The sequence below is a fragment of the Myxine glutinosa genome, chromosome 11 (genome assembly GCF_964187855.1).
Source record: "Myxine glutinosa chromosome 11, kmMyxGlut1.1, whole genome shotgun sequence".
Classification (NCBI taxonomy): domain Eukaryota; kingdom Metazoa; phylum Chordata; class Myxini; order Myxiniformes; family Myxinidae; genus Myxine; species Myxine glutinosa.
In genome coordinates this window covers 62163263-62189434 of record NC_136271.1, presented here as the reverse complement: position 1 = coordinate 62189434, position 26172 = coordinate 62163263, and the positions used below count along the sequence as shown (strand labels likewise).

The 26172-nt window shown below is 42.2% G+C and overlaps 1 protein-coding gene across 4 annotated transcripts in view; it reads right to left on the bottom strand.

Annotated features, from left to right (window-relative positions):
* The window catches only part of LOC137436717 (disheveled-associated activator of morphogenesis 2-like), a 194421-nt gene that overhangs the window by 150301 nt on the left and 17948 nt on the right, over nt 1-26172 (bottom strand). For 2 of the 4 annotated variants that reach the window (XM_068130734.2, XM_068130735.2), the window contains exon 2: nt 2005-2104. The exons of the other annotated variants lie outside the window; for them this stretch is intronic. The gene's annotated coding sequence lies outside the window, so the exon portion shown is untranslated. The remainder of the gene's footprint in view (nt 1-2004; nt 2105-26172) is intronic. 4 annotated transcript variants of the gene reach the window in all.

The following is a 26172-nucleotide window of genomic DNA, read 5'->3' as shown; positions in this document are numbered from 1 at the left end:
TTTTTTAATTTATTTAAATAAACATGGCCTTGCTTCCTCAACAGGATAGGAAAACCTTCGGTCATTTAACAAGGTCACACAATGATGTGCCCATCCACACACAAGCCAAAAATCATCAGTAGGCCATTCTCTGGAATAACTCATAATCCAAAATGGGCCATCATCCCCAGGAAACTTGAATGGATAACAAAGTCAAAATTGGCACACTGTGAGAGGAGACTAAAAAGTCTGCAATTTATTTTTGATAATCCAAATGACTCGCATTTATAACAAGGTAGGTTATTTTGCTTCATGCTCTCCTGTGCCTGAAGCTCAGTGCAACTTATTCATATCATAGGCAGGACAAGGACAAAATGTCAATGTCTATTTATAGCAGTGGTTCCCAAACTTTTTTGTGGCGACCCTGAATACAATCTTGTCCTGACCTGGCGGCCATAAACACTGTACATAGTGTTAATGACCTATCATTTTGATGTTGTGTTTATTCATATAGTTTTATTGAATTAATTACCAACATATAACATTTTTCAAAGAGTTTTTAATTGGACAAAATGAAAAACAAATTTACATGAAAATGAGACTTTAATGAATGAATGAATGATCGTTTCAAGGATATATGATCGTTTTAAGGCCATTGCCAGCCAAGCATAAAATGAGACTTTAATACACAAATATTTTCTCAGTGGCTACCCTGATACTGCTTCATTTTGTGGGTAAGCTCCTATAAATTTGGTTTTATGTTGATGGACAGAGCACAACGCAAGTCATGCTGAGGATCCACGCGGTTCCTTGCTTTAGTCTCGATTGCAACAAGACCTGAAAATCCTTGTTCACAGAGATATATTGTTGGAAAAAGGAGAATAGCTTTTTCAGCCTCCCGAGTCAGAATGGGCTTATCCTCAAGTTGGGTCCAAAATTTCGAATACGGGAGCTTTTCAAAGCGTTGCTTGGGCACTTTGTTTTCCTGGCGTTCTAAAAGTTCTTCTTGAAATTGTTACGTGGTCCCCTCGGTGAATACCTGGTCTCGGTGACCCCCGGACCGTGAGAGGAACTTCGCCAGAAAGCTGTATTATATATGCGCTTTCGCCACGCAATCCATATGAATTTCACCCAAGAGACAACTGACGTTCAAGGATATATTTCAATGGTAATGATACCATACAATTTCAATGACACAACCACGGAGATTTTCCCCGAGCAATCAACCATACACAACCATCAACAATTCCCAATTCACAAGCACTTCCCTATGAGTAAGATGGCCATCTTATATATATATATGTGTGTCCAGGTGAGTACTCACAACCCCCTTTTGGTCTCGGTCCCGCACAATGTCTCTGGGCCCCTCCTGACCAAGATGATGGTCGGCGTCGCCGCACTCGGGCGGTTGAACGAACCCCGGGTGGACGTGTTTCCACCGGGCAGGTATCGTACCCGGCACCCCGGCTACAGCCCCTCGCGGCCACGCGAAGCGGGGACGGGAAAGCAAGCCAAAAGCCCCACGCCGCTTGCCAGGCGTGTTAGGCCCCAACGGGCGACCCGTACGCGTCTTTTTAGACGGTGTCGCGCACGGCGCCAAACGCTGGGTCGGTGCACGGCCACACGACAGTTTGCCGTCCACCGGGCAGGTATCCGTCCCGGTAACTCCTCTCGCCAGACAGGCTCGGGAACGCCGCTTTTCCACACGGCTCAATCAATCCCACCTTTCCTCGGTGCGGGGCGAGGAAGAAGAAAACTCGTCCTTTTTTCCTCGTGTCTTTTCCTCTTCCGTTTCCGGTCACTTCCGTTTCCGGCCACTTGTTCAGAAGGGCTCCTGACCCTCCAATCACAACAACCCTTAATATACTACACACGGATAAGCAAAGACCTGAATGGTAATTCACATACATTCACATAAATATGTAACAAAATCCCGGACTATCTTCTCCGACTTCACTGACGTCCACATTGAAAACATTTTTGATCCAACTATGCTTCTTGAGGTCGACGTTTTCTGAAAAATACCTGTCCATTTCTTCCTGAAGGTTCTTCAGATGATCTTCGAAAATACTTTTGACGTCAACAAGGGATATTTCCGCCGCATCTTCCAGCACAGCACTCAGATCTGCAAAAGCAGCCGTTTTTCCTTTAGTCAGTTTTTCTCTCCAAAAAGCAAGCTTTTTCTTGAATTAGGCAATTTCTACACCTATGTCCACCATGGTATGATTACGGCCATGCATGTCTGAATTCAGTTTTCAGGTGCATGAAGATGTCACCCAAATAGGCAAGCTTTGCCAGCCAAGCAGAATCTTTATAGCAGTCTGCCAGTGCATGTCTCTTCTCACATAAAAAAAAATTCAATTTCCGTTTTTAGTTCAATAACTTCCGAGAATTTTCCCTCGAGAGAGCCAACAAACATCAGAGTGGAACAGCAAGACCTGGTGATGTGATCTCATCTCTTCACACATTTTATGGAAAATGTGTGAGTTTAAAGCCCTGGCCTTGACAAAATTCACAATTTGGATAGCATTATTGAGAACTACCTGGAGGTCCGGTTGCAAACATTGAGTGGCAAGGTTTTCCCTTTGTAAGAAACAGTGAATTATTATGATTCTCTCTCGATGAAAATTCTCTCTTATGGAGTTTTCTGCTTTAACACAAGTAACAAAATCCAAACGACTTCACATCATAGATGCAGCTCCAGCAGTACACACAGCCAAACAATTCAACCAGTCTAGATCATGCTTCTTGAAAAAAATTGTTCATCATATTAAAAATGTCTTCTCCAGTGCTGGTACTTGACAGGGCATTGCAGAAAAGAAATTCTTCCAGAACATCGTCTTCTCCTCTGTATCTTTCAAAAACCATAAGTTGAGCGTCACCTGCAATGTCTACTGATTCAACAGTCTGCAACGAAAATTTTCCTGCTTTTTTCAGTGCCACAATCAGTTGAGCCAAAATATCACCTGAAATGAGATCAATTCGATGTTTGATGCTATTGTCTGAAAGTGGTACCGATTCAATCTTCTTGGTAACATCTGCTCCACAAACAGTTTTCACCATTGCCACTGCTGAACTGAATGCAAATGATGCTGCAATTCGTTTTCCTTCATAGATTCATTGGCAAGGACTTGCAGGCACTGAACACACCGAGGTCGGACATTCCCAGGTTTTTCTCTCATCACGGTGAAGCCATATTTCAAAACCTCAGGCTCATGCAGCAGTTGCGTTTTGCATTGGGCCATTTTTCCAGTTAAAGACCAGACCTGGAATGAAAAGAGTTATAAATAACATTTTTTGAAAATATTGGAAATTGTTCAAAAAGTTAAAAATAACCAATTGTAAAGTTAATTATCATATTATTTGACTCCACACACTAACATTCATCAAAAACCACACGAAAAATAATGACAAGCACGATGCAGGCAATACTTTGTTTGTAGTAACTAGATCGCAGTTTCCAGTAAACAAGTGAAAGCACAACTGTCAGATTGTGAACTGTTGACACATGTGAAAATCAAATTTCTTACATGTGAAAAATTTTGTTTGAGAACATTCTTGAATGATTCAGAATAATAGAAATTTTGGCAACAGAATAGAATAAAATAAACTCCAATGGTAAACTCATCTGGAACAGTTATGAACATATAAAAAAATAATAATAATTAAATATTAATTTAAATAAATAATTATAAAAAATATATATTTAAATAAAAACATTTAACAAATAAAAACAGTGCATTCGATAATTAAGCTCAAAACGCTAAACTTATAGCGCCATCTACAATTTTTTTAATTTTTTTTGTATACTGAATCGAGGCTCGTGAAAGAGCTAACATTTACTTCACAAACAAATCAACCAGACAAACAAAATATACAAAAAGAGGGAGCGGAAAACAAGATGGGGAGAGAGGGGGAAGCACACAAACACAACATTTGAGAGCAGGGAGATGTGTGGAAGGGAGAGGGCTTGGGGGGAGGAGGCGTGGGAAGGGGGGGGGGGGTGGAGGGAGAAGTATAAAACAAGGACACCAAGGACTTCCAGGACAGAAGTTGGTATTTCAAAAAAGTGGAATTGGGGTGAAATTAGCGGGGGTAGAAAAGATCAAGGTTTTGGATGGGGGAAGATAGGGATAGGGAAGATAGGGAAGGGTAGGGAAGATTGGATGGGGATAAGAGATGGTGGTGAACAGCTGTTTTAAAGACCTGGAGGGTGGAGTGGGATTGAAGAGAGTGAGGGAGTTTGTTCCAGAGGCGGGAGAAAAGAGGAATGAAGGAGTGAAGGTGAGCAGAGAGTCTTGATTTTGGCAATTTGACCATAAGAGGGTTGCAGGCAGATCTTGTGCGACCTGTAGGAATATTTGCGGGACAGAGCCCAGAGAGAGCTGGGGGGGCAAGGCCAGAGAGGAGTCGGTAGAAGATGGAAAGACCACCAACCTGCCTGCGGTGAGTGAGTGAGAGGCCCTTGGTGTTAGCTTCATCGCGGGAGATTCCAATGATTCTGAATGCTTTGGTTTCAACAGCGTGAAGACGAGCTAGGTGTGAGGCAGGAGCACCAGCCCAGAGGGGAGAGCAGGATTCCATTGAGCTGCAGATGAAAGCCTTGTATGTGGTGAGGAGCTCAGGTGTGCTAAGGAAGGACTTCGCACGACGGAGGATGCCCAGTCGGCGACTGGCTTTGGAGGCCAGATTTGAAATGTGGTTTTCCCAGGAAAGATCATGGCAGATAGTGAGACCCAAAAGCTTGAGTGACAGAACTTCTTGGAGAGGATTATTCAGAAAGTGGATGGGAGGGTTGTCCAGTCGGTCTTTTCGGAGAGACATCGTAAGAGTGTGAGATTTGTCAGGATTGAAAGACATGTTCCACTTGTTTGCCCAGTCTGTGATTTTGTCCAGGTCTGCAGAGTGAGGAGGCACCAGACTGCCGATCTGAGGGATGAAGAATGGAGCGACAGAGAGTAGAGTCATCAGCAAAGAGATACAGAGGATTTTCAAGAGAGTCAGAGAGATCATTGATGAAGACCAGAAAAAGCACAGGGCCCAGAACACTGCCTTGTGGAACTCCAGCCTGAACAGGAAGAGGAGATGAGAGAAACCCATTCAGGGCCACACGTTGACTACGACTAGAGAGGAAGTCCGCCAGCCATGCGTGGAGATTTCCATGAATACCAAAAGAGGAGAGTTTGGTGAGCAGAGCGGGGTGCCAGACCGTATCGAAGGCACGTGATATGTCAAGGGAGACTGCTCTAATTTCCTGTTTGGCATTGAGGACCTCCATCCATTGTTGAGAAAGCAGAAGCAGCATGTCCAGAGTAGAGTGTCCAGGTCTGAAACCAAATTGATGATCAGAGATCAAGCCATTGGAGAAGAGGAAAGATTTCATATCTGAAGCAATGATGGATTCCATGACTTTGCTGATAATTGGGAGAAGGCTGATTGGTCTGTAGTTGCTGGGATCTGTTTTTGCATCTTTTTTGTGCAAAGCGGTGATGTTGGCAGATTTCCAAGCAGATGTAAGATGACCTTGAGCAAAAGAGAGGGTGAAGAGAACAGAGAGAGGGAGTGAAAGAGCGGAAGAACAGGATTTTAGGACCCGTGGGCTGATGCTGTCAGGTCCAGTTGCAGAATCCGAGTCGAGGGTTGACAGAAACTTTTCCACCTTGTCAGGAGGAAAGGACACAGAGTCCAGGAGCAGCTAGGTACGACTGGGTACGGTGGGTACAGAGAGGGATGGGTTTGGGACACAAGATTTAGAGGCAAACACAGAGTTGAGGCATTCAGCTTTTTCACGTGCGGAGTCAGCCGTGTGGCCATTTGAGGTGAGGGAGGGGATGGAGGCGGAACAAACACCAGAAACAGATTTGACCAGACGCCACCAGGATTTGGAAGAGGGAGACAGATAAGAGAGTTCGGTCCTGAGAACGGAGAGATATTGTTTCCTGGCTCTCCTGAGGGTGGACACACACTTGTTTCGGGCTTTGTGAAAGGAAATGAGTTTTCCTTCCGTTGGATTTGCTTTCCAGGAGACGAAAGCAAGTTGTTTCTGGGCAATAGCCTCACCACAAGATTCCGTGTACCATGGACGGGAGGAAGGGTATGACAACAGAAGACGAGATGGGATAAATGATCGCATTCGCAATATCGCAATATTGCAATATCGATCGCAATATCGCATTCAGATAAGAGTGCTACTTAACAACAGGCTCCTCGCTGGTCTGCTTGATGCACGAGTATTAGACGTGAACGAACGTTATTATTATATTATAATAACGTTATTATATTAAGCGTAGATGGATGCTGTTGTAATCAGCAATTACCCGAAACATACTTGATGGTAACATCAACGGTTTAATCCAAAATCTCAAAACAGTACGACATGCCCATTAGGCCTCCAAAAACCCCATCTTTCCTTAGCTACTCCCACACTGCAATACAAACCATCACTTCCGTTTCCGATACATATGAACTACAACATGTGAATTCCAAACATAAATTACATGTGAATTACAACATGTGAATTCCAAACATAACAGATGCTATATTATTCACAACTATTCTACTTTAATTACTATTTCAATAATTCTTCATATTGTGCCAGTGAAGTAATCCCCTTATAAACTTTTTTTTTTTTTTTGAGACCTTCCTGAGACCCTCAGGAACACACTCGCGACACCCTCATTTGGGACGCGACCATGAGTTTGGGAACCACTGATTTAAAGGAATTGCAAGTTCATTAAGAAAGGGGGGAAAAGCCCAATGGTAAATGGGATTTGAACCTAGCTGGGATCATATAAAAGAGACAAGTACTCATTATGGGAACACAAAACAGCCCAGCAAAATAAATCTGTTTGTTATATCTATAACTTATACACCACCTTGCTAAAATTCTCACAAAGGAAAGCATGCTACAATTACAGTACAAGATGTAGTGTGTTTACCTCCAAAGCACAAGCAGGTATCTGCCCTCACTTCTTACAGTAGTGCTGCCTTTCAGCAACTTCTCTTATCCATCTGCTCTCTCAGCCCTCCCTCCCATAGGCGTCTCATGATGGAATGATCATACATATCAGTTTGTTGCCCTGATATAACCTCTGTTATACAGCTATTCCATGAGCCTCAACCTCTAGAAACATGTACTGTGTTACAGTATGTAATTCCAAGGTCCACAGCACAGAAATGACAAGTGAAGTCGAAGCATACGCAATAAAGAATGATATTACCAACATGAACAGCCACTGCAATGCAACAAAAGGCAATGTGGCAGTTTTAATATTGAAAGGCATTAAAACATTGGGTATATTCATCCTCAGGTAAGCTCTTCTTCTTTAATGACCCCAAATTATTCCTACATTGTGGGGCTGGCGGAAGGCGAATGGTTCTGGCCCAAGTCTTTTATGAACTGATTGAAAAGGCCCTATGTTTGTCTGGAAGGAATTTATAATGTGTTCAGTGTGCCGGTGATAACTCGCTCACTCTTTACGAAGGACACTGTGGAATACTGATGACTCCAACTGGTAGATGAGATGTCCATTCCAGTTTAACATCCATCCAAAGAATGGCCGAGCCCTGCCTGCGAAACACAAAGGTGTGAGTTTGTAGTTCAGTCAGGACTTGAACCCAGGCCAGACAGCTCACAGTTGAGTGAGCATCCATGTTCACTATCCTGTAAGGTGTAAGCCCAACCTACCATTGTTTATATTTTACGGGGGGGGGGGGGGGAAATCTTGTACAAAAACACGAGGTGAATTAGATGAACTAGTGAGGTACCCGTGCTACACACGGGTGGGAGGCCAGAAGCAAACAGACAATGCAGAAATGGCGAATGCTAAAGCATGAAACCAATAAATTCCACATTCCTGTAGCACCTTCAGTTGCACGTCAGACATGGACAGCAAGTTTGTGAAGGACTTCCATGAAAAACGTACCCGTTCGCAAACAAACGGGTACGTTCACGTATAGAAACATCGATTGTGGGTCCGTGGCGAATCTGCATATGGCGATCCGTGAAATTCACGTTTAGAAAGTAGAAACCATCACAGCATTTCGTCATTCACTTGAACTCGATATCTCTTTTTTTCATTCCAAACAGGATAACTCCAATCACAAATTAAATAGCATTAATATAAAAAATAAACTTTTAACAACATTCGTGACATAAACAAATATTTAAATCCTGATGTGAAGTTCCGTACAGTTGGGTGAATACAATTACGAATTCAAAATTGTAACTGCATTCACTCAATTCCAATCATCAATTGATACTTTAACAAAATACTGTTTTAAATGACGGTTGTATTGGGATATTATCAAACCCGCTCATTGCGGTAATCTGTCCACTTCCGCATTCGCGGCAGGTTCATAATTCTCATCAAAATCTAAACAGTATTTGTCGAATTTCAATAAAAGCCACATCACTGTTCATATCTGTAAATATTATTCCATAGTGTTTGGAAAAACTGGAAAATTGGAAAAAACAATATAGCCTATTTAACTCCAGGGGGTCCCAGGATTATCCACCCAAAATATCATTGCGAACAGTTCAGCCGTTTTTGCGGTACCTGGGAATGGACGGACGGACATTTGGTGAATTATAGTAAGATAATCAGGCACACCAAAGTATAATATACACCATGGAAAGAAAAATATTGAAAGAGACAATGGAAATCATCGATTCCGAGAGAATGTGCTGTGGTATTAATTTATTTTGGTGATAATGGAAGAACACTCGAGTTAGGAGGGGAAATAAGAAATCAATGAAAAGTGAAAGTAATTACAACCTGCCCTTACTCAGATGATCATGCAATAAGATTCCTCAATAAACACGGCAACGCAAAGAAACGGAGTCACATGATAGTGCATTGGGCTAGCATGACATCAGCAGAACATCACATGATAAGAGGATTTGAGTGAGCTGGAGTCGGAGTATGTATCTTTTCCAATAGATAATTAAAGTGACCAAAATTCCCCTTTCTTTGGAACAATGCCACTGCAGCTCAGGACAGCAGTGATTCCCCAAAAAGAGTGCACTGCAATCTTAATGCTCCTTAAATGGTACGAATTTGTAATTTTGGACAAATGCAAGCAGGACAAAAATGCTGAATATCTTCATCCAGAATTCTGAATCAAAGCGATGGAGCTTGGGGTAGCAAGAGGACAAAGATTTAGCACAAGTTGCAAACAATCCATATACATTTTTATGAGCCTCAAGATTAATGAATAGTTACCTTGTAGACATGGATTTTCCTTTTTCATGGGAGCACGCACAAACCTTTGTTACGATTATTCCGAAAAGAAAAATAATCATTTGCAAGAATTGGAGAGACAGAGACATTTGGGTTTTCACATGTCAGAGCTTTTCGTTCATCTCACTCATTCAGTTAAACAGTACAGCAAGAAGGGGGGGGGGGTGAGGGGTGGGAGGAAGGAGGAAGGGGAGGGGGAGGGGAGTATTGTTTTTCATTGCCTATTAGTGCGTCAGCTGATGATATCATGGGAACACCAACACGTGTGTAATGATGTACAAGGGTGTGGTTTAAACACACATTGGTTTGTAAATCACAATTATGGGATCTACCTTGCTTCTCTCAATTATCATAATTCATAGCATTTGCAAACTGGAGGGTATTTACTATTTCCATTAAACATTACAACGGAGAAGCTCAATTTAATCCCACTTCAGGATGATACAAGCCAAATGTACTTGTACCATTTCATAATCTTTATAAATGTTGATTATCTTTATAATTTGTATTACATGGAAAATTAATTTTTTTAAAGTGTATTCCCAAGATAATCAAGTTTATGGTAAGCTCTCATACTCGACTGAAATACACAACCCAGGCTGTCATCTCCATTATGGTCACATCCTTGTCTTGCACACAATATATGAACAAGCTCTTCAATATGCTTCAGGAACTAGTTTCTCCAATTGTCCTCTTGGGTATGTCTATCAGCTTTGCACATCTGGATTTAGAGAGTTTCTCCCAATCTTCCTTGCAGATTTGCTCAAGCTCTAGTTAGATGGGGAGCATTGGAGAACAGCAATCTTCAAGTCATTGCACAGATTCTCAATGGGATTCAAATCTGGCCTTTGGCTGGGCCACTTGAGGAATTTCACATTCTTCCTCTGAAACCATTTCCAGTGTTGCTTTGGCTGTATACTTAGGATCATTGTCCTGTCGGAACGTAAATCTTCGTCGCAGTCTATGGTCTTTTGCACTCCGAAGCGGGTTCTTCTCAAGGATGTGCCTGTATTTGGATCCATTCATTCCTTACAAGTTTCCCAGTCCTTGCCACTGAAAAGCATCCCCATAGCATGATGCTGCCACCATCATGCTTCATGGTAGGGATGTGTTAGATGGGTGATGAGCTGTGCTTAGTTTCCACCAGACATAGTGCTTTGCATTCAGGCCAAATAGTTCAATTTTTGTCTCATCAGACAACATAATATTTTGCTTCATGCTGTCAGTCGTTCACATGTCTTTTTGTAAACTCCACGTGTGCCGTCATATGCCTTTTTCTCAGGAGTGTCTTCCGTCTGGCCACTCTCCCATGAAGCCTAGATTTGTGAACTGCTGCAGAGACTGTTGTCCTTCCAGCAGGGTCTCATCTCAGCCAAGGAACTATGTAGTTCTGTCAGTGGTCATTGGGTTCTTGGTCACCTCCCTGACTAAGGTCCTTCTCGTCCAGTTTGGTCAGAGTGCCAGCTCTAGGCAGAGTCTGGGTACTTCCATATTCTTTACATTTCCTAATGATGGAGCTCACTATGCTCTTGGGAACCTTGAACACTATAAATCGTTTTATACCCTTCCCCAGATCTATGCCTACTCACAATTCTAACTCTGAGTTCTACAGACAGTTCCTTGGATTTCATGGTAGAGTTTCTGCACTGACATGAATTGTAAACTGTGGGACCTTATATAGAAAGGAGTGTCCTTTCTAAATCATGTACAATATGAATATATATTGAATGATCGTTTTTTTTTAAAGGCCATTTTCCCCGCTAGAGCGGGGGTTAGCCTTGCGGGCCCCATGACAATCATGGTTCCCTGTTTGAGGCAATGTTTTTATGGCCGGATGCCCTTCCTGACGCCAACCCTTGGTCACGCTCTTACGATGCGCAGGGATACAGTGTGCCTATTCTGAATCGGGGTACACACCGTGATCATTCATCCCAGCAAGCTGGTACTCAATTTGCCGACCTCGGAAGGATGACAGGCTGAGTCAAACCCCCCTGGCGTTAATTCAGCGATCGACCAGGATTCGAACCCAGGATCCTAGGAACCCAATCAATTGAATTAGCCACAGGTGGAATTCATTAAAATTATAGAGACATCAAAGATGATCAAAGGAAATTGGATGCACCTGAGCTCAATTTGGAGTGTCATAGCAAAGGGCTGGCTTGAATACTTGTTGATTTCAGCTTTTCATTTTTTTTTTTTTGTAAAAATTTAAAAATAATAATAATAATTACACTGACATAATGAGGTATTATATTATGTGTAGGTCAGGGACAAAAGAAAAAAAACTCAATGTAATCCTTTTTAAATCCAGGCTGGAACAGAACAAAATGTGAAAATAGTCAAGGGGTGTGATTTCTTTCTGAAGACTATGTTCTGAAAAGCTGTTTAAATAAAGATATTTGTCAACTTCATAGAGTGGACATTTTTTGCTTTGTTCACAATAAAAACAATGCAAAATTTACTTCTTATATATCTAGTGTACCTACTTGAACATATGTGCATCTGACTAGTCAGTAATCTCAGCTTATGATTAAATGGTTTACACGTAGAACCAAAACATTTAATGTGGAATGGGAAAGGAGATTTTAAGAACTTACATATATATATATATATATATATATATATATATATATATATATATATATATATATATATATATATATATATATATATATATATATATATATATATATACATTAAGTGAAACGTAACTTATTTACTTCAATTTTCGTCTTTCAGGATACCGTAATCATGATATAATTTACAATTAGTGACCACGTTTAAATAATCCAAGTAAACTGAAATATTTTAATTATTTAACATTTATTTTAACAGCGTATTAATTCGATGTTTATTCAATGATTATTTTCCAAACATTTCCCAAACGGCATTATACACTCAAGTCGCATGCAAGTTGTAGGTCCCCAGACAATTTCGCCAAGTCAGTCAAGTCGAAATATTTTGCAAGTGGAGTATGACGTTGTTGGAAAAGAAGCTTTTTGGAAAGAATCTTTCCAAAGAAGTTGGAAAGAGGATTGACAAGCAGAGGAAGAAGTTCAAGGAGTGGCAGAAGGTGAAGAGTACAGGGGCAGAAGAGGCAGAGCATGAAAGTTATAAGGCAGCCAACAAGGCTGCAAAGAAAGAGGTAGCAAAGGCGCAGGAGGCATAGAGGAAAATGTTCTGAGAATGCTTGGATTCGGAAGAGGGTCAGAGAGAGGTATTCAGGATTGCAAAGCAGATAGCGAAAGAGAGGTGCAATGTGATGAGGATGAGTTGCTTGAAGGATGAAGAGGGACAAATCGTTGTGGATCCAGATGGAATTAAAGGAAGATGGAAAAGATATATGGAAATGCTGTTGAATGCAGAGAATGAATGGGATGGCAACATAGAGAGTAAAGCAGTTTTAGGACCGGCAGAGAAGATAACTGAGAAGGACGTTGAGGAAGCGATAAAAGCAATGAAGAGTAGAAAAGCAGGAGGGCCGACGGGAGTTGCGGGAGATATGTTGAAGGCAGCGGGAAGTTGGGGTGTGAAGCGAATGACAGATCTGTAATCTGGTGGTGAAAGAAGTCTGCATTTAAGTGGATTGGGAACTGAGTACCCTCATCCCTCTATACAAGGGGAAAGGTGACCCTCTGGACTGTGGCTCGTATAGAGTGATAGTTATTAGAGCATGGAATGAAGGTACTGGAAAGGGTGTTGGAGAAGAGGATAAGGAAGAAAGTAAAGTTCGACGAAATGCAGTTTGGCTTTATGCCAAGATGCACTTTTTATTGATGCACTTTTTATTGTAAGGCAGTTGAAGGAGAAGTACATGGAGAAGTGGAAAAAGTTGTTTCTTGGGCTTGTTGATCTGGAGAAAGCATTTGGTTGGGTTCCACGCAAAGTATTGACATGGGCATTGAGGAAGTTAGGAGTGGAGGAATGGTTGATCAGAGTAGTGATGGCAATGTACGAGAGAGCATGCACAGCTGAAAGGACGAAGGATGGGAACAGTGGTGAGTTTGAGGTGAAGGTGGGAGTGCATCAGGGGTCGGTACTAAGTCCACTACTATTTGTAGCTGTGATGGAGGTGTTGGCTCAGAACGTAAAGGAGGGTTTACCATGGGAGTTGTTGTATGCAGATGATATGGTGTTGATTGGGGAGAGTATGGATGGACAGAAGGAGAAGATGAACAAGTGGAAGGAATGTATGGAGGCAAAAGGTCTGAAGCTGAATATCGGAAAGACGAAGGTGATGGCAAGTGGCAAAGCATGTGGTGAGGTGGAAAGAACTGGGAAGTGGCTGTGTGCGGGAAGGGTGTCGGAGTGAACGCCATTCAATGTACAATGTGCACCGAGTAGGTTCATCAAAAATGTAGTGGTCCGAGAAGGACATTAACCAGTGTGGCATCTACATTCAAGTGCAAGGTGTGCACAGAGGGAGCTGCAGATGGAGGAATGTTGAGTTGGATCTTGGAGATGGCGTGAAGCAGGAAGGTGTAAAAACATTTTGCTATCTAGGAGACATGCTGAATGGAGAAGGTAGATCAAACTCGCCGATGGTTGCTGGAGTGAGATGTGCATGGAAGAAGTTTCTGGAACTGAGTAGCGTGCTGACGAGGAGGGAAGTGTCGTTGAAGCTGAAGGGAAAGGTGTATGCTGCCTGTGTGGGAAGTGTTATGATTTATGGGAGCGAGACATGGGTAATGAACGTAGAGCCGCAACGAAGGCTGGAAAGAGTGGAAATGCGAATGGTTCGGTGGATGTGCGGAGTATCGTTGAGAGAGAGGAAGACAAATGATGAATTGCGAAAGATGATGGGAATAGAGCCTGTGATGGATGCTGTGAAGAGAAACAGTTTGAGATGGTTTGGTCATGTGTTGAGGAAGGATGAAAGTGACTGGTTGAGAAGAGTGATGGAAATGAATGTAGAAGGAAGTATAGGATGGGGAAGACAGAGAAAGACTTGGCTAAAGGTGGTGGAAGAAGAAATGCAGGCAAGGGGGTTAACAAGGGGAGATGCAGAAAATAGGGCAAAATGGAGAAGATTGTCATGGGGCCCGCAAGGCTAAACCCTGCTCTATCAGGGAAAATGGTCTTTAAATGCCTGTTGTTGTAGTTGTAGTACGACGCAAATCCGAGTCACAAACTCTGGTTGGTGGATGTTAAATATCTCGGTGTCCTTCGCAAAGGGTAGACGAGTCATCACCGGCAACCCATGAACAATCACCAATTCCTGCCCTAACCTACAGGGGGCACTACTGCAGCACCAGCAGCAAAGCCAATATAATTATTCAACCTCACAGCCATATGATGCATAGGAAAGAAGAAAAAAAAAAACGGAACGGCAATCTTCGCCGTCGCGACGTCGACCGATATGCCTCCACCCACATTATAACATTATAAATACATGTACCAAGTTTGATTCAAATCCCTTCAGCTGTTCTCAAGTTATCGTGGTAGCAAAAACCTACCATGGACGGACAACCCAAAAACATAATGCCTCTGATGACCATCGGCGGAGGCATAAAAAACAAAACAAAGTGATCGTCATTTAAAACACCAAGTTTATTATAATGGACTATTGTAAAAGAAAAACGAGTGACACTCCTTTCGAAGAAGAAAAGAAAAGGAGAGTTTAAAAATTAATGAAAAGGATAAGTTACATAGCAAAGCAAAACAAACATTCATTAACAAAATGCAACTCATCTAAAGATGAACTGAGCAAATCATAAAGATTAGAAAGCAAAGTGAAGTGAACAGAGTAAAACAAAGATGTGCAGTTTTAGATGTTTGGAGAACAGAAAAATGGACAAAATATTAATACAAACATCTGCTTCCAGAATCGATTGATCATTGGGTTTCTCCAAAGCGGTCATGATTAGGGTATTGCAAGAGGAGAAGCAGCTGCAGGAGCACAGCGATTGGACACGTTGAAAACAGTGGAAGGACGTCACCATGATGGTACATGTTGGATGATCACGTTTTAAACTGAAAACGTACAAGACTCAATCAAATCTTATTTAAATTGATGCACAGTGCAATTCTTTCCCAACAAAAACAATGCAATCCCAATGCAGTATACTTCATTGCTTTATCTCCCTGCACACGCTGAGAAGTAATGGGATTGCAGTACAATCATGCTCATCCGGGTTTGATCTGGATTAAATTATATTCATACAAAAAAGTTGCTCTGATGCTCAATCACAGGCAAGCCATTGAATGATGGAGTAAACTTCTGTCAAAAATGTGAGCATGCTGTGGCTAATGCTCAATACCTTTCGAAATAAGTAGGCCAAGATGTGCAGAGCAAAAACGAAACAGAGCTCAGGAAGTAAACAGGACTATACCACCTCGATTGAGTGAACAAAGTAATCCTTCTACATCACTACCTTTGGTATGTTCTGAACACCTTCAATCGGAGTGAATTGGGATTGGAAGTAGGACACTGAACGATGGATCACTCAACAAAAGCTATATGTGGTAAAGCCATATTTTATTTTTAAAGGGCACAAACCCTGCCTCCTGATTACAACTCTAGTTGCTGTCACCAACGTGATGTCTCAATCATAAGAACTCCAGGTAACACCAAATCTTAGACAGCACAATACTTGCAGAATAGAACATTGAAAGCAATATAGTGGGGCGGCTTAGCCCAAATATTCAAAAGAATTGTGCATTTTGTGATACAAGCACCAAATTTGGCACAAATGTACATTAATATGTTGCGAACATTTTCAGATATTTGGCCACTTGAAATTCCGTAATTTTTTTTTTCAAATTTCGTAATTTCAAATTTTTCGGGTGACCGTCACAATTTCGGTCTTCGAGGCCGGCCGATAGGCAAAGTGTGACCGGAAGGGACGAGGTTCTCCTGACCACGTGGCCCTCGATCTGGGAAGCGAGAGGCGTTCCATTAGTGGACGCGCCCCTCACGCCCGACTTTTGGGCGGCCCCGGCAGGCCGTTTGTTTTGACGTTCCGTGACAGGCCCCGCACCCCCACCTCCGGGCCGACCGGAAGCTTGTGCTGAGTACATCATACCTGAACAACTCAGTGAGGCAGAACACAGCAGTGCACACCAGGGTGACCCCTTCAGTGCATAAACCAATTAACCTGTCCACTGCAGGGCATATAGAAATGAAGTTATTTTCTGCATATAATAATAATATAAGTTCAGTTCTATATAACAATTTCTGTTATCACCACTACCACTACAACTACCACTACTACAAGCTTTGTCTGGAATTTTGTGGACTAACAGACAAACAGACATACAGACAAGCTGGGATCAAAACATTACCTCCTTCCACCATTGAGTGTAGAGGTAAACATCATGGAAATTATATCATGCCCGAGATTTAATTCATGCTTACCCGTGTATTTGCTTCACTGGTTCACAAGGTCTTTTGCATATATGTAATTCAGACTCTCGTCTTCATTGCTGACCACACAATGTTCGCAACATATTAATGTACATTTGTGCCAAATTTGGTGCTTGTATCACAAAATGCACAATTCTTTTGAATATTTGGGCTAAGCTGCCCCACTATATCGGCCGGCCTCGAAGACCGAAATTGTGACGGTGTCACCTGAAAAATTTGAAATTACGAAATTTGAAAAAATTTGAAAAAAAAAATTACGGAATTTCAAGTGGCCCAATATCTGAAAATGTTCGCAACATATTAATGTACATTTGTGCCAAATTTGGTGCTTGTATCACAAAATGCACAACAGGTTTGCTATGCTGCTACACTAATACTTCTATTCATACCCAGAAGAATACAATCCCTCTGAAGGACCATACACCATGTATGATACAGGATTTTAGAAAGAGGGGTTCATTTGCACACATTGTATGTACGTATGAATGGGTAAGGGGGTAGGAGTAGCAGCACACCTGCTTATACCCATAAGAGCATTTAACATATTCCCTTTCCATCCAATAAGAATGGAAAAGATCATGGGTTTGCATGAGGGATGACCCGATGTGGTGGTGCATAACTCTTGATGCCCTGGAGGAAAAATGACTGAGCATAATAAAGAGGTCGGTTCCTCAGGTGAGAGAGAAAAGAGGAAGGAATGAAAGGAGGTGAGCAGCAAGCCTGGATTCTGGGAGTTTCAGCCAAAGTGGGTTATTGACAGACCGCATTCACCCTGTAAAGGCCTGGGACATTGGGGGGAGGGGCGGGGAGATGTGGAAAGCAAAGGCAGAGGGTGCAAGACCAAAAAGGAGGTAGCAGAAGCTGCATAGACCAACAACCAGTCTGCGATGAGAAAGAGATAACCCCAGAGACTCAGCTTCATTGTGGGATATTCCAATAATTTTGAAGGCTTTGGTTTCCTTGTTGTCTAGCTAAGCAAAGTGTATGGCAAGGGTGCCAGCTCAGAGGGGAGAGCAGTACTTCATCAAGCTGCAGATGAAGGCCTTGTAAGTATATAAAAGTTCAGATGTACAGTTGTGACCAAAAATATTGGCACCCTTGCACTTTTTTCAAATAACTCACGATTTTCTCTAAAAACAAGTTGAAATTGATAAAAGTATTTCGTCTCCACAATTCCTTATTTCACTGTTAATATTACAGAACCGTTGTTTTTGATTCAGAACTTAATATATCCTTTTAAATCAGAAAAGAAAAAGAAATGGCATTGACAAAAGTATTGACACCCTCGACTTAATATTTGGTAGCACAGAGTTTGGACAACATAACTGTAGTCAAGCGCTTCCTAGAGCCATGAATGAGCTTCCTACACCACTCCACTGACAGTTCGGCCCACTCTTTTTGTGCCAACTGCTCCAGTTCTCCCAACTGCTGTTTTAAGATCTCCCCAAAGTTGTTCAATGGGATTTAGATCTTGACTCAATTGCTGGCCACTTCAGAACAGTCCAGCATTTTGTCTTGAACCATTATTGGGTGCTTTTTGAAGTGTGTTTGGGGTCATTGTCGTGCTGCAAGACCCATGACCTTCGACAGAGACCCAGCTTTCTAACACCGAGTTGGACATTGCGCTCCAAAATGTCTTGGTAATCTCCCGATTTCATGATGCCATGCACACATTCAAGGTACCCAGTGCCAGAGGCAGCACAGCAACCCCAAAACATCACTGAACCACCTCAATGTTTGACTGTAGCGAAAGTGTTATTTTCTTTGAAGGCTTCATTTTGTTTTCTATAAACAGAGATGATGTGCTTCACATAAAAGCTCTAATGTGATCTCATCTGTCCACAGGACATTCTCCCAGAAGGAGTTTGGCTTGTTCAGGTGTGTTTTGGAAAATTCCAGTCAGGCTTTCTTGCGTGTCTCTCAGAAGTGGGATCCTCCTGGGTCTCCTACAATCAAACACCCCTTCTTTGCGTTGGCAAAGGATGGTTAAAGTTGAAACTGTCATACCTTGTGCCTGAAAGTCACCTTGAATCGGTTTGGCAGTTGATCAAGGTGTTTTCTCCACCATTCGAACAATTCTTCTCTGCAATCTTCGATGAAGTTGTCTCTTGCGGCCACGTTCAGGGAGGTTGGCTACAGTGCCATGGGCCTTAAACCTCCTGATAACATTGTGTATGGTGGACACAGGAACATCAAGGTCTCTGAAGATGGACTTGTAGCCTTGAGATTGTCCATGCTTGGCTACAATCTTGTGTCTGACGACCTCAAACAACTCTCTGGTTTTCTCTTTTGTCCATGCTCATTGTGGTACACACAGTGACAAAAGAGCAGAATGACTCCTTTTCTCTATTCAAACTGGTTGAATGAGTGATTTTTATATTGCAGGCACAAGCAACTCACCACAGGTGAGTTCAATTCCAAAGTAAAGGAGAATCACCTGCTTGTAATGTATTTCTTACAACTTCTAAAAGGTGCCAATAATATTGTCCAGGCCATTTTATGATTTCTATGTGGAATAAGCTAAGATTTAGTTATGTTTTCAGCTTTTTTGTTTTGTTCCACTGCAAACCAAATAAATACAAATGTGGATACCAATTTTTTTAATTTTAATTTCAACAATTTTCTGGAAGATATGGTGCATTATTTGAATATGGTGCATTATTTGAAAAAGGTGCAAGGGTGCCAATATTTTTGGCCATGACAGTACAAAGGAAAGACTGCACAAATGCACCAATAAAACATGGCAAACCAAGCGATTTTTTTTTTTTTTTTTTTACATGCGAAAAGGTTCACATTTTCTATAAAAAGACATTATAAATGAACAAATGGTAATTGTACTTGTACCCAATAACCCACAATATTAATACATCAATATAATCAATATATTAATTAAAGTTGCAACAGCCCATTAGCATCACATTTTTAAGGAGGGGGGTCTAAAGAACCCCGACAACAGTTCATGCTCCTCACTCCAGGTCCTCAGCTCGGATTCGACAGATCTCACTAAAGAAGGTCCCAGTTCTCAACTGAACATTCTCATAACCTTGGTTCATAACCGCCCCTCACGTGACATCACCAAGTATGCTTCTCAACCAGCTAAGAACGAGAACACCGTCGATTGGTCCAATTCAAAAGTGAACCATGGGTACTCGGCTCGAGGCTATTGAGGTTCCAATGTCATTGAGGTGGAAGGAAAAACGTTATTAATCAAACAAATAAGAAATTGAACACATTTAGCATTGAGAAATACAAAGGGATGGACTGATAAACACTGTCTTGGCAGAGCTACATTTGGCTTTAAAATCCATCTCTTGAAAACATGCAATTATCAGAGAGTACGGTAGTACTCTCTATGTCGGGATGTTGCGTTAAAAAACGACGGTCCCATCTGCTACATACAAAACTAAAGATGGAGTATCTTCTTTAAAAACTCGCTTAGGTGAGAGATGAGATGAGACTACCTGGTCAGTTCAGCTGATTGTCGAGGTAGGGATCCCTTTTCATTGATGTTAATTAACTAATCAGCTAATTAACAATTTACCTCAAAGAGTTCATGTTGACAACACAACACACCACACCACAACACAACACAACACAACACACCACACCACAACTGAACACACCACAACTGAACACACCACAACTGAACACACCACAACTGAACACACCACAACTGAACACACCACAACTGAACACACCACAACTGAACACCCCACAACTGAACACCCCACAACTGAACACCCCACAACTGAACACCCCACAACTGAACACCCCACAACTGAACACCCCACAACTGAACACCCCACAACTGAACACCCCACAACTGAACACCCCACAACTGAACACCCCACAACTGAACACCCCACAACTGAACACCCCACAACTGAACACACACCTTTACGATGTGAATCATTACTCGCTCGTTCCTCAAGGACCCGGTGACAAGCCGATTGGAATTGTGTTTGGTCAGTGAGCGAGCCCACGCCGGTTCTCAGTGAGCGAGCCCGCGCCGGTTCTCAGTGAGCGAGCCCGCGCCGGTTCTCAGTGAGCGAGCCCCCGCCGGTTCTCAGTGAGCGAGCCCCCGCCGGTTCTCAGTGAGCGAGCCCACGCCGGTTCTCAGTGAGCGAGCCCGCGCCGGTTCTCAGTGAGCCCACACTACCAAGTATACATATCAAAGCCAGGCTCTATTGTTAAATACACCAGATAGTCAGGTTCAGTATGTCCAGATTTAAAGTTTCGTTGGATTTTTTGGGGGATTTTGAAAACTATATATTTTTGGAAACTATATTGTATAGTCAGTCAGAAAACCAATGTTGCTATTTGCACAGACTCCTGTATGGCGGCCATCTTGGATTTTCAAAATTGCCGCCGTAGAACTAATTTTTCTCAATATCTCAGCTTCTAAATAACATAGAGCTTTGATTCTAACGGCTAAACATACATTTTCAAGGGCCCCGAATCCAATGGTAACAAGTTCGATAAGCTAGACATGACCATAGAGCTCCTATGTGGCGGCCATCTTGAATTTTTCAAACTGGCCGCCGTAAAATTGATATTTCTCAGGATCTCATCTTCTAAATAAGACGGAGCTTTGATTTTTCTGAATCCCAAAAACAATCCAACGAAATCTAAAATCTGGACATGCTGAACCTGACTGTGTTGACTAATGAGAAATACTATTCTACTGCGAGTGTTTTGCCCTTTGTGGGCCTTTGTGGCATACTGCCAAATAACACACAGATACTCCTAATGTTCATGAGAACTTAAAATCTGTTTACGGGTGGACAAGCTACTAAAGTAATAAGTTTGATCCCCGGGGTACAGCTGAGGAAAATAATTAGTTTACAGCGTGTGTTTTTGTATTATTTATATACTGAGCAATATACCTGATATTGTGGTGATCGTGGTAGTGTATTTGTAGCCTATTATACATCAATATGTCTGTGGTGGTGGTTGTATATATCGGTGACGGTTCCCTTTGCTTTGCTGTCTTTGCAGGTTCTACATGTCACATTATGAGTGAGATGCAACAAGATGGTGAAGGGGCGGGGCAAGCCCAGGAGTCCACGAACTGTAAGCAGTGCATTTTATGCAAGGCTGATGATGTCAAGAAAGGATCCTTGGTGTTAAACCCCAGAATAGATTCCTACCAACATTTATTGAAGACAATAGAAGAAAGGGTCAGTTTGCATGATGGCATCTACGTTCAAGTCCATAAACGACTCCAAAACAGCACAAAAGAAACACTCTCTACAGAGAAGGCAGTTTGGCATCGCACTTGTTACTCCAGTGCAACTAACAAGAGCGAGATACAACGTGCCAGAGACCGCCATGCACATGCAGTAACAACTGGACACTATACTGCAAAAAAACGCGGACAGAAGAGAGGAAGCACAGAACTGGACGAGCCAGGCTCATCAACATCTGATGCAACATCCACGTTCACATGCTCGTGTACAGTGCCACTGGATAAAGAGCAGTGTTTCTTCTGCCAAAAAGATGATGGCCAACTACTCTACCAGGTTAGGACTGAAAATGCTGGTCAAGAGCTTAGAGAGGCTGTAGAGAAGTCCCAAGATGCATTATTGAAAACGTGATTCAACACATGTATCTCACCAGGTGATGCACACGCAATTGACCTTCGGTACCACAAATCTTGTTGGAGAAGACATATGTTCCATGTAGTACGAGACAGACCTAGCGCAAACAGAAGCAGCGCAGACAAAGAACTATTGCTGCAACGGGCAAGTCTGATTGAGATGATCAACCTGATCGATGTCAAAACACAAAACCAAGCTTATCTCTCCATGGATGACATTGAAACCACTTATGTCAATATGATTGGCGCAGAACACTTGGAAAAGCATGTACCTACATTCAATAGAAAGTGGCTGAAAGAAAGAATCGTCACTGAGTTGCCAAGCGTGACATCCGTTCTCCAAAAAGACCGAAGAAAATCGGCCATCCTCTACTGCCCAGATGCATGTGAGGAAAGCATGGTTCATTCTGCAATCACAAGTGATGGCGATGACGAGAACAACATGAAGACAATCTACAAAGCAGCACAAGTGATACGGAAGAGCATCGCAGAATTCATTAAGGAGGACCACGAAGCAAATACCATACAGGTGTCCAGCGATATCAACGATGTTCCGGCTGAACTATACACCATGATCCGCTGGGTAATGGTAGGGCCTGTCGACAAGCTGGAAACTGAGAAGAGGACCAGTGTTGTTGACAGATCAACACTCACTGTGAGTCAGAACATCATGTATGGATTCAAATCCAACAGACAGGTGAAGTACAAACCAAGCAGCGAATCCACAAAATTCAGGCCACCCCATTCAAGAGAAAACCCCCAAGTCCTGGGATTGGCTCTGACTGTCCATCATGACACACAACAAAAAGCTGATGGGACTTCTCAATGCACATGGCTACTGTGTTTCGATTGTCCGCGCCATCCTCATGGAAACTGCTCTTGCCAATGCTGTCGTAGAAAACACCAGGCAGTTTGAAGGTCTGTACGTGCCACCATTCCTGAAAAGGGGAGCCTTTGTGTTCTTTGCTGCAGACAACACGGACTTTGCCGAGGATACTCCTGATGGGAAAGGAACCACTCATGCAACGATTACTGCAGTGTACCAGAAGTCAGATGTCCCTGGAGAACCAGTTGCGCAACCTCTGATCATCGGTGATGCACAGAGTCTATCGGTCACTCCATACCATGTAGATGTGCTGCACTGTGACAAGCCGAAACCACAGCTTACAAAGAGAACAGAGGAGTTTGTCATCAACAAGGGGGTCTCCAGATCCTATCAACTGACACAACTGGGATGGGTTGTTGCTTCTGCTGTATCCAGGATGAAAGCGAGGGAACACTCCAGCAAGATTCCAGGTTGGGCAGGATACAACTCGCTCTTGTCTGAATGCCAGTCCATGACTCGGGTTGGTGCCTTTCCACTACTTCCAGAGGTGGTGCATGAGTGGCCAACCCTACTGACCGTGATCATGCAAGCCAGTCAGCTAAGGATGTTGGCAGTTGGTGAAGATCATCCCACTGTAATTGCATTTGACATGGCCCTCTACGAGAAGGTGGTGCAACTGCTGGATGCAAGACCTGACTTGAAACGCACAGTCGTCCCCAGACTGGGTGAGCTGCATGTTGTCATGGCGGCTCTCCGAGCCCTTGGAGCCTCCATGGAGAACTCAGGCATCGATGATGCTTGGGTAGAAGCTGATGTCTATGGTCCAGCCACGACGCGGCAAATCCTGAAATGTACACACTACAAGCGGTCTCTCCGTGCCCATATATATTCATATGTAGCACTTTATGAAATGGTTCTGGAGGAGTTCTTGAAGGACAACCCACAAGTAAAGGATGTGTGTTTCGAGGCAACAGAGGGAGTAGAAGCTGCCTGTGCTGAGACGAACAAGTGCACGAAAGCTGAATCTGTAAAACAAGCCAACACCAAACTCCTTCAAGTCTTGACATCTGATGGGGTGGTGACGGCACTCGAGGAGTGGGAAGCACGGAGATCCAAGAATGCAATGTTCAAGTCAATGATGAACTATCTACATCGGGTGGAGACAATCCTGTTATTCGTGGCAGCATCACATCAATAATTAGTGATTACTAATTATTTTCCTCAGCTGTACCCTGGGGATCAAACTTATTACTTTAGTAGCTTGTCCACCCGTAAACAGATTTTAAGTTCTCATGAACATTAGGAGTATCTGTGTGTTATTTGGCAGTATGCCACAAAGGCCCACAAAGGGCAAAACACTCGCAGTAGAATAGTATTTCTCATTACAGTCAACACAGTCAGGTTCAGCATGTCCAGATTTTAGATTTCGTTGGATTGTTTTTGGGATTTAGAAAAATCAAAGCTCCGTCTTATTTAGAAGATGAGATCCTGTGAAACATCAATTTTACGGTGGCCAGTTTGAAAAATCCAAGATGGCCGCCACATAGGAGCTCTATGGTCATGTCTAGCTTATCGAACTTGTTACCATTGGATTCGGGGCCCTTGAAAATGTATGTTTAGCCATTAGAATCAAAGCTTTATGTTGTTTAGAAGCTGAGATATTGAGAAATCAATTTTACGGCGGCCAGTTTGAAAAATCCAAGATGGCCGCCACATAGGAGCTCTATGGTCATGTCTAGCTTATCGAACTTACCATTGGATTCGGGGCCCTTGAAAATGTATGTTTAGCCGTTAGAATCAAAGCTCTATGTTATTTAGAGGCTGAGATATTGAGAAAAATTAGTTCTACGGCAGCAATTTTGAAAATCCAAGATGGCCGCCATACAGGAGTCTGTGCAAATAGCAACATTGGTTTTCTGACTGACTATACAATATAGTTTCCAAAAATATATAGTTTTCCAAATCCTCCAAAAATTCCAACGAAATTACATAGTGAACCTGACTAAGAGCCTGTCTTGTTACTGTTGCATTGAACGAGATGAATTTTTTTTTTAAATCCTAACGTATCTTCCATTTCAGCAATTCTATTGCAAAATAGTGACAAATTACATGTTAAAAATAAAAAGCTCTGGCAAATCTTTTTTTTTTTAATAAATGGTTTCTTCGATTAGTGGTCACAGAAGTTAGGGTTGTAGTTAGTTAGTTAGGGTTGTTAGGGTTAGGGTATTGGCTGGAGCTTCAAAAAACATACCACACACCTCAAGTTTTTTTTTCTTTTGGTAAAAAAGGCAACATTTACAAAAACAAAAGTATCAAGAAATACAAAATGCATTTTAAATCAGTGGAAACTTGATGGGAAATAAAATAACAACCAACAATTTAAAATGCTGTTCTCGAGTGTGGGAGGAGGTGATCGGGGAAAATAAATGGTGAACATTTGGTGTTACAACGATGGAAAATTGTAGATGGATCAATCAACTTTTCTTTTGACAACAGTAGATTCCATATGAAACGTGAGCCTGTTTAATAGTTTTTACTCAAGGCAGACTGCACCGAAACACAAATTAGTTTGTCAGCGATGTGGAAGATTCAACTAGACGCTGGGCCACAATAAATGGAATTGTTCCCATGGTAACAATATTTGTACACCTGCTTGACTTGCTCGTTTGGTTTCAACCTTTCACCAACCCACACCTCCCCACCACACCCTGCCCCTCCCATCCCTCTGCTCTAATGCCTTATGGCAAATTCCACGCAAAATGATAGTGCACGAAATCAGATGCTCGAAGAAAAATGCGATTTCTAGACTGCATAACAGCTGCTGTAAGAAACCTGCATGCCAACAGAGGGGACCGAGTACGTCATGACATCCATAATTGCATAAATGCTTACTTTGCCCATTATTATGTCCTGCTTTCACTCGTTCAGCAAGACTAATTTTAGCTAATGCAAAAATGGCATTTGACCTTATATGGCAGCGAATTAGAACGGTGGTGCTTTTGTCAATAAACATGAAGAATACATCAATTAATTTATAAAAAAGATTTTATTTTATTTTTTTTACCTTCCGGCAGTATTCTTAGAAGCTTATTGCATTTATTTTCTCAAACATTTGAAGGAAGGATTGTGGTACTAAAATACATTTGAGCTTCATAGATTG